This window comes from Octopus bimaculoides, chromosome 6 (assembly GCF_001194135.2).
Source record: "Octopus bimaculoides isolate UCB-OBI-ISO-001 chromosome 6, ASM119413v2, whole genome shotgun sequence".
In the NCBI taxonomy this organism is placed as follows: Eukaryota; Metazoa; Mollusca; class Cephalopoda; order Octopoda; family Octopodidae; genus Octopus; species Octopus bimaculoides.
The window spans coordinates 52,345,822-52,353,321 of NC_068986.1; the positions used below are offsets into that span (position 1 = coordinate 52,345,822).

The window sequence follows — 7,500 nt, forward strand, 5'->3', positions numbered from 1 at the left end:
TATATGTATTAGGAGTAAAATATGTGCTAATGAAATAGGTTTTAGGTTTTCGTTTCGCTTCTGCCAAACCAAATAACATATGCTATACTGGATTATTTGAAAAGATAAAACGAAAAGCAACAGCAAAACATACAACGAAATATTACTATTGAAGCGGGTGACATTTTCAAATAAACTTCAAAAGAATGTTAAAGGTTGTTATCACATCAGTGAATCCATATGATGTCTTCTCTGAAGCTTAACGTCTTTTTCTATATATGTATCTTGTTAAGTCTCGTTTCTTTCAATTTTCTTCCTAATGATTATTTTAAGTGCACATATACACTCAAGCATGAACTCACATATTCCCTCCCTCTCACTCACTTTCTGTCCCTCCACCCCCACAGGTGCACACATATACCATTAATAAACATTTACTTGCTTCTTTCATCCGTACTTTGTTTTCTTTATCTCTCTTTATGTTTGCATCCTTTATATAAGCTTATTATTGTATAAGTATATTGATATATGTAAATGAATCATTACCGGCAGTTCCTCTCACCTTTTATTGCACCCATCTTAGGTAACTCATAACTCAAACCGCTTCACAAACCTTCTATTTGAAGTATTGCAAGGGAAATAGTTCTTATCTCACACAATTTCATACAACAGCATTTTTGAGACTGAATATCAAGGAAATTAAGAGAGTCTCTCTTTGTTCTGGCAGAGAAGCGAATCACACAATTGATGTCAAAATAGGATGGCTGGTCTCGTTGTTTAGCAGCCATATGGCCACCGGACTTGCTGAAAATAACAGATATGTCTCTCTCAAATCAGACATATTTTCGATCGAGGATCTCTTTGAATTTGCCTGCTCTGGGACTTAGTAATAACCTCTGCTAAGTAGAAGGAACGGTTTTTGAGAAACGGGCCGCACGAAACATAACTCATCGTCAGAAAAGCTGCATGACACCTGACTCACCTGACTCATCATCAGGATGGTCATATGACTAAATTAAGTTGAAAGTAATGTTTCCTTATGCGTACTATTCAGGAAGTACCTCAAACCATGGTTTGCCAATGAGTGCTCTACATGGACACTCGAACTGCACGAAAAAACACCTAAATTTCCATTGAATCTTATCATACTATCTTCAATTGGAGATAATGCTGTTGGCAATGAGAAGTCATATAAATACGAAAAAGATGGGATATATACAAGAAAAAGTCACTGGGCGGTATATTTGTAGTTTAGCCACACAGATTTCACGAGGTAATACTATTAGACAATGCGAGTGTCAACATGTAATTTTTATTTTCATTTGTATTAAAACAATATAACATTTTCTCAAAAGTAATCTTTCTATAGTCAACTACACTAAAAGACATTTTATACCACGGCGATGACAACATCACATTTTCTATATGAGTGTGTATGTGATTGTGAGTGTGAGTGTTTACGCGTTCATTACGAACGACATGGTAAAGGACATTTTACACCACAACGATGACACATTTTGTATATGAGTGTATATGTGTCTGTGAATGTTTGTGTATTTGCACATTCGTTATGTACCACATAGTAAAGGACATTTTCTACCACCTCCACCACCACGACACATTTTGTATATGTGTAATTGTGTCTGTGAGTATGTGTGTTTGCATGTGTGCTTGCGCGTTCGTTACGAAAATGTATGTCTGTGTGTGTCTGTCTTAGTATATGCACATAAGTGTATGTGAAAGTGTATGTGTGTGTACGTGTATGTGTGATTTTCAATCACACTGATATAAACTGGCTATGAAATGATTGATAAACTCAATCATGAACTTCAAAAGTAACAGACACATCAGAAATTACTTTTCCATTAATTCACACAACATTCGTCCAAGATCAGGCTGTTCAATAACCTGTTGAACTTCTGAACACACTTCAAATCCACTGGGAAGCCACAGCATAACTTGACACTGAAGCTGAATGCTCCTATTTTGTTGCTTGGGAATCTTGAACCACATCGCCTGTGTAATGGAACTCGCTTAATTGTTACTTCCATGAAGCCCTATGTCCTACAGGCAACAATCATAACAGGCATTCACAAAGAAGAAAATGTCTTTATTCCAAAATTTCTGTTCATACCTACAGATGTTCCATTTGAATTTAAAAGGTTTCAGTTTCCAATCAAAATAAGTTTGGGGATTTCAATTAACAAATCTCAGGGTCAATCCCTCAAAGTAGTTTGATTTCATCTCTCTACGACGTGCTTCTCCCACGGTCAACTCCATGTTGGTTGCTCACGGGTTGGAAGCAGCAACAATTTATTCATTTGGACATCAATAAAAAATTACACAATGAATATTGTTTACCCTGAAATCCTTCAAGATTGACAGTTTTTCAGTTCTAAATGCTATTAGCATTACAATTTAGATATGTTTTAATATAATATACATATTTTGAACTGATTATGACAAAAAAATATATCTTCATATTAATTGTTTAGTAGTCAGAATAAGAGCAGTAGTAACCCGGGTAATGCTGGGTAACTCATATATATATATATATATATTTATATATATATATATATATATATATATATATATATATATATATATAAAATAGGGAGAATTCACAAAAGAGGAAGACAGATAATGTAGAAAACAAACAAATGTATTAGTATAAGGCTCGGGAATTGAAAAAAGTCTTTAACGTTTCGAGTCTACGCTCTACCACACAGAAAGGAACACAGAAAGAAACAAGCAGAGAAAAAATGTGTATAGTGGTTATCGATCTATCATGGCGACACACACATACACATACACACACACACACAAACACACACACAAACACACACACACACACACACACAAACACACACACACACACACATATATATATATATATTTATATATATATATATATATATAGATAGATAGATAGATAGATAGATAGATAGATGGATAGATAGATAGGTAGGTAGATATACTACGTTTTAGTATTTGGTTTGAAAGATTCTTGATGTAAGTTCGTGGATTGGCGTAATTACCCTTCAGAGACACAAGAAGATAGATATAAAAACATATCAAATAAATATAGCAGCACTTAGTACGTGAGTTGCATCTAATAACTTCATTAAACATAAAGCACTAATTTAAGCATAAAAGCCACATGCAATCTAACATTTATAAACATTTATGTTATCTTTAATTGGGAGTGAAACAGTAGAATCCACCAAACTCTTGACATGTTGTAAGTACAATCACTTTATAGTTTGGAACGTTACAATTTTCCAATTCATCGCGGCAAAATATTTTATTCCATTCTGCAAAATTGGGAAAATTATATTTCAAGTAAGCAAATGACTTGTAGCAACATCTAAAATACTTTGAAGTTTATCGTTTTGTGTGGAGTCGATACTCACCTTGAATGTTACCATTTTGATTTATATATTTGAATTTCTTTTTCATTTCAAAAAGCAATGGGAACTATACGCTATCTTAAGTATCAATCGATTAAATTTTTAAAAAAAGAGGATGCACTCGTATTCTTTTTATGTGTTCTATATAAGTCGCACAGCTCGGATAAAAATGATTTCGTATGCTCAATAAATCTACTTTCCAAAGAAGTATAGTAAGAGGGTTGGAAAATGTTTCTAAAAATTGGTGTCTTCATTGATTTTCAATGTACAGCACTCAGAGCACTTTGAACTTTAATTAGACTTCTCTAAATTGCTGAATATTATGCAAAGCGTCTCAATGCCAATGTTTTAGATGCTTGATTACAGCAAAACGAGTATTTATTTGATTTATGTTGGAGCATTTTAATACAAAAGTTGCTTTACTGACGGTTGTTTATGAATTCTCCGTTTTGCTAAGATATTTTTTCATCGGATTTGACTGAGAGTAGATCACAAAAATGATCATGATTTCTTCCAGTATTAAAGGATTAATTACGAGAGACATTTCATAGTCAGATAGCGAGGCTACCTAATGCCTTTTACCTCAACATGATTAGAATAATTTGACAACATTATATTATTTGAATTATTTTCATTTGGAAAATATCTTCTTGAAATTTTACTGATCAATACGAAATTAAAAGTGCCTAATGGAACTATTTAATTATCTTCGGGGTTATTTCCTGCTGTAATATTACCAACGTTAATGCGATATTTGGCACTTTATTATGCTATTTTTTCATAATTAAGAATGCAAACCAAAGTTACAGCATACAAACTTTGCACCTGAAAGTCTATAAAACCACTTATGTTATCATTTGATATAATTCATTTTTAAAATAATTTACACAGATATGTTGACTTGTAAAATAAAATTAGCTTCAAATCTGCAGATTTTCCTTCGATTTTTCCTTCTTTCATTTCTGAAAGTTGAAACTTATCAACATGACTCCAATACCCATTAATTTCTACCTGGGTGTGACAAATGCAATAATAAAAGCTGTCAACAAGCCGAATTCATGACCCAGTTTCTATTCCTAGACGGAGTGCCTTCATGGGAAAAAAGTTAGAGAACATCAAACAATCTTACTTCCTTGTATACTTGTAATTTTATGTCTACGTAAGAAATCGATAATTTCAAGTTGAAGAATATCTTATTTAGTTGTAGCTACCATTCTGACACAAATGTGTGTTTCTGAAACATTAACTCAGACAAAATAATTCGTAAAGAAATTCCATTTGGTTCGCCTAAACTAAATTAATGAAACTTTTTTACCAAATAAAATTTATAGTGTTTTAATAGTTTTAGTGGTGGATAATTATCTTATTCGTCTGTAAGTTTTTCACCAATGATTTTATGGCAGCCTTAAAATTTTGGAAAGTGATTTAACTTTAAAAGAAGACTTCAATAAATCAAAATTAGTTTTAAATGCGTTGATGGTACTTAAAATCGTAGATGCATGTTTATCTTTTCATTGAAGTTGGATATGTAATTTGTTTAAATATAAGGTGACATTTGTTATAATTAGAAAATCCATTAATTTCGTGGTGTAATTACGGTTAATCGTCGTATTTCAGAGTTAAACAATCTATTGTTTAAGTAAGAAACAAATTGTTTTAAATGTCTGAAATTATTAATTTTGTTAATAAACGTGAAGTCGGGAAGGAAACTCATTTTCTGAACAGCTTCACCTGTTTATAAAATGACTGGTTTATAGATTCATTTACTACATCTCATGGTAAGCTTTTAGAAGTGATGTAATGTGGCCTGCTCTTCTCTTGTACTAGCTGTTTATTCTAAATTCAAAACGGATATTTAAGGGCACTAAACAGAGAATATTTCTCGGAGCCATACTTAAGAAACAATACTTTTAATATAACTCAATAGAACAATGGTGCCGCATCTTTGAATGCATTTACTTAATTGAAGGACATGTTATTTACTATACATATTTACTGGTGACGGTATTATTTTTACTAATGGCATGCCGTTTTCAAAGCAACATGTCCAACAATTCCCCTCTTGTGGGGAAAAGTACAAAGCATTATTAAAAGTGTCGTTGACACAAACTTTTCCACGAAGTTTTTCTAATCGAGTACTATGCAGTGTAATCGAACCCCAGATGTTGTAAACCTGACGCAAACTACTTAGCCCTTTAGCCATATCTGTAGAATAATAGCAGTAAACTGCTTATTGTTAATAATATTTCAAATATGTTGAAAAAAATACCTATATTCAGATGGAGGTAATACTTGTTCGGAATGGCCTCAGTATAATCCTTTAATTCTACATTCTTGATTCTCGAATTTGAATTAATGAGGAGGACCAACCAATGCCAGTTCTTGTTGGTTATCGCAGTTCAACGTTGACTATGATTCAAAACATTCCATTTCTAACAAGCTTGCCATTGTCATTTCATTAATAGAGTTATTTATGACCACACTGCCCAGTGTGAGTTTATTTATGAAACAGTAGGGTAGATTTCTATGAAGATTTTGCTGATACATCTAGCAGGTCAAATGTCCCGCTCATTGGCCTGAAATAGTTAACAGTTATGCGCTGTAGTCGATTCGATTAACCAGACCGTCTTTCAACAAGAATCGGTCTTATGCTTGGTCATGGTTATAATTTTAAATTGCATTTAAATCGATAATTTAAAATTCTCTTCACATTCAGAGATTAATTCTTTTGTGTTTCAGCTTAGTGTTTTAATGTAGCACACAAAATTCAATTCTAAATGACTTTTTATTAATTACGATTGGGCATAAGGTCAATTTTTCCGCTGACGAATGATGTAATCGATTGAATCGACTTCATTATATTACTGAGCTTCTTTTATCGATCAAACAGTGAATATTGAACTCACACATAGATCGACGTACAAAGCTATATTCTAGAATGACATATAATACAGATGAATTATCGACTATATCGTCATATTTGGTGAGCCTACGATCAGCCCAGAATTAGTTGTGAATATCCCACCTTCTTTCCGAGAGAGTAGGGTTAAAATCGTATCATCCAACGATCCTTTGCTGACTATAATTTAGGTTTAACTATAATTACAAGGTTATTTGGTAACTATACAGAACAGCACGAGCAACAATGTAGAAGATCCCAACTTAGGTTTCCGATCATTTTGTTTTAAATGATGCTGATTATAGTGTGAGGTTCTTAAATTTTGATTTTTGCCATTTCATTGAAGAGAATTGGCAAGAACAATTTCTATAAAATGTCTTTGAGAAATAGGAGGAAGAGGCGAAAAGAAAGAGTGAGGCACGAAAGAGTATGAAGAACGGAAGAAGAGGAGGAGAGAAAGGCAAAGGAAAGAAATAGAGGGACTATTGCCAATATCAATATTGATTACAAATATTAGCGCAAGGCGAGCAAACTTGGGGGATGGGTACAACTGGTACTTATTTTCTCAACTGCGAAATGATGAAATGTAAAGTTGATCTCGGCGGCATTTGGACTCAGAACGAAAAATCGGAAGAAATGCTTCTAAATATTTTTCTGTCTCGGTAACAATTCTACCAGTTTTCCACCTTCATTTACCAAAGTCAGTATTAGTTTCAAATTTTGGGACAAGGCCAGCAATTTCGAGGCGGTGGGTGGGTTAAGTCGATTACATCGACTCCTGTACTCAACTGGTAGTTATCTTATCGATCCTGAAATGGTTGAAAGGCTAAGTCGACGACAGTGGCATTTGAACCCAAAATGTGCAGACGGACAAAATACTAAGAATTTTGCGCATGGTGCTAATGATTGTGCTAGCTCACCGCCTATGCCAATACCAATTCTGATAAATATTTTTGGTGGCCTCAGATGAAGAGTTTAGACTGATTGCATTTCGTGTGTATGCATAATATATCACAAATGGATATAAAATACATATAAATGTATGCAGCTAAAAGTGTATATAAATCTATGTTTTAGTGGATATATAAAATCAGAAAATTTGCTCGTGCTCGGACGCATATGTATGATATATATCAAATATGTGAAATGTGTGTGTGTGTGTGTGTGTGTGTGATTAAATTTGTGCATATTTGCGTCTACAATTAAATATCG

At 33.3% G+C, this 7,500-nt stretch overlaps 1 long non-coding RNA gene across 5 annotated transcripts in view; it reads left to right on the top strand.

Annotated features, from left to right (window-relative positions):
• The first annotated feature begins 3,064 nt into the window (after positions 1–3,064).
• LOC106883911 (uncharacterized) overlaps positions 3,065–7,500 on the top strand; it is a 58,089-nt gene continuing 53,653 nt past the window's right edge. For 2 of the 5 annotated variants that reach the window (XR_008264416.1, XR_008264414.1), the window contains exon 1: positions 3,076–3,220. This is a non-coding gene — a long non-coding RNA (uncharacterized LOC106883911). Of the gene's footprint in view, positions 3,221–7,500 lie in introns of all 5 variants that reach the window. The other 3 variants (XR_008264415.1, XR_001411175.2, XR_001411174.2) reach the window with 3 other exon arrangements.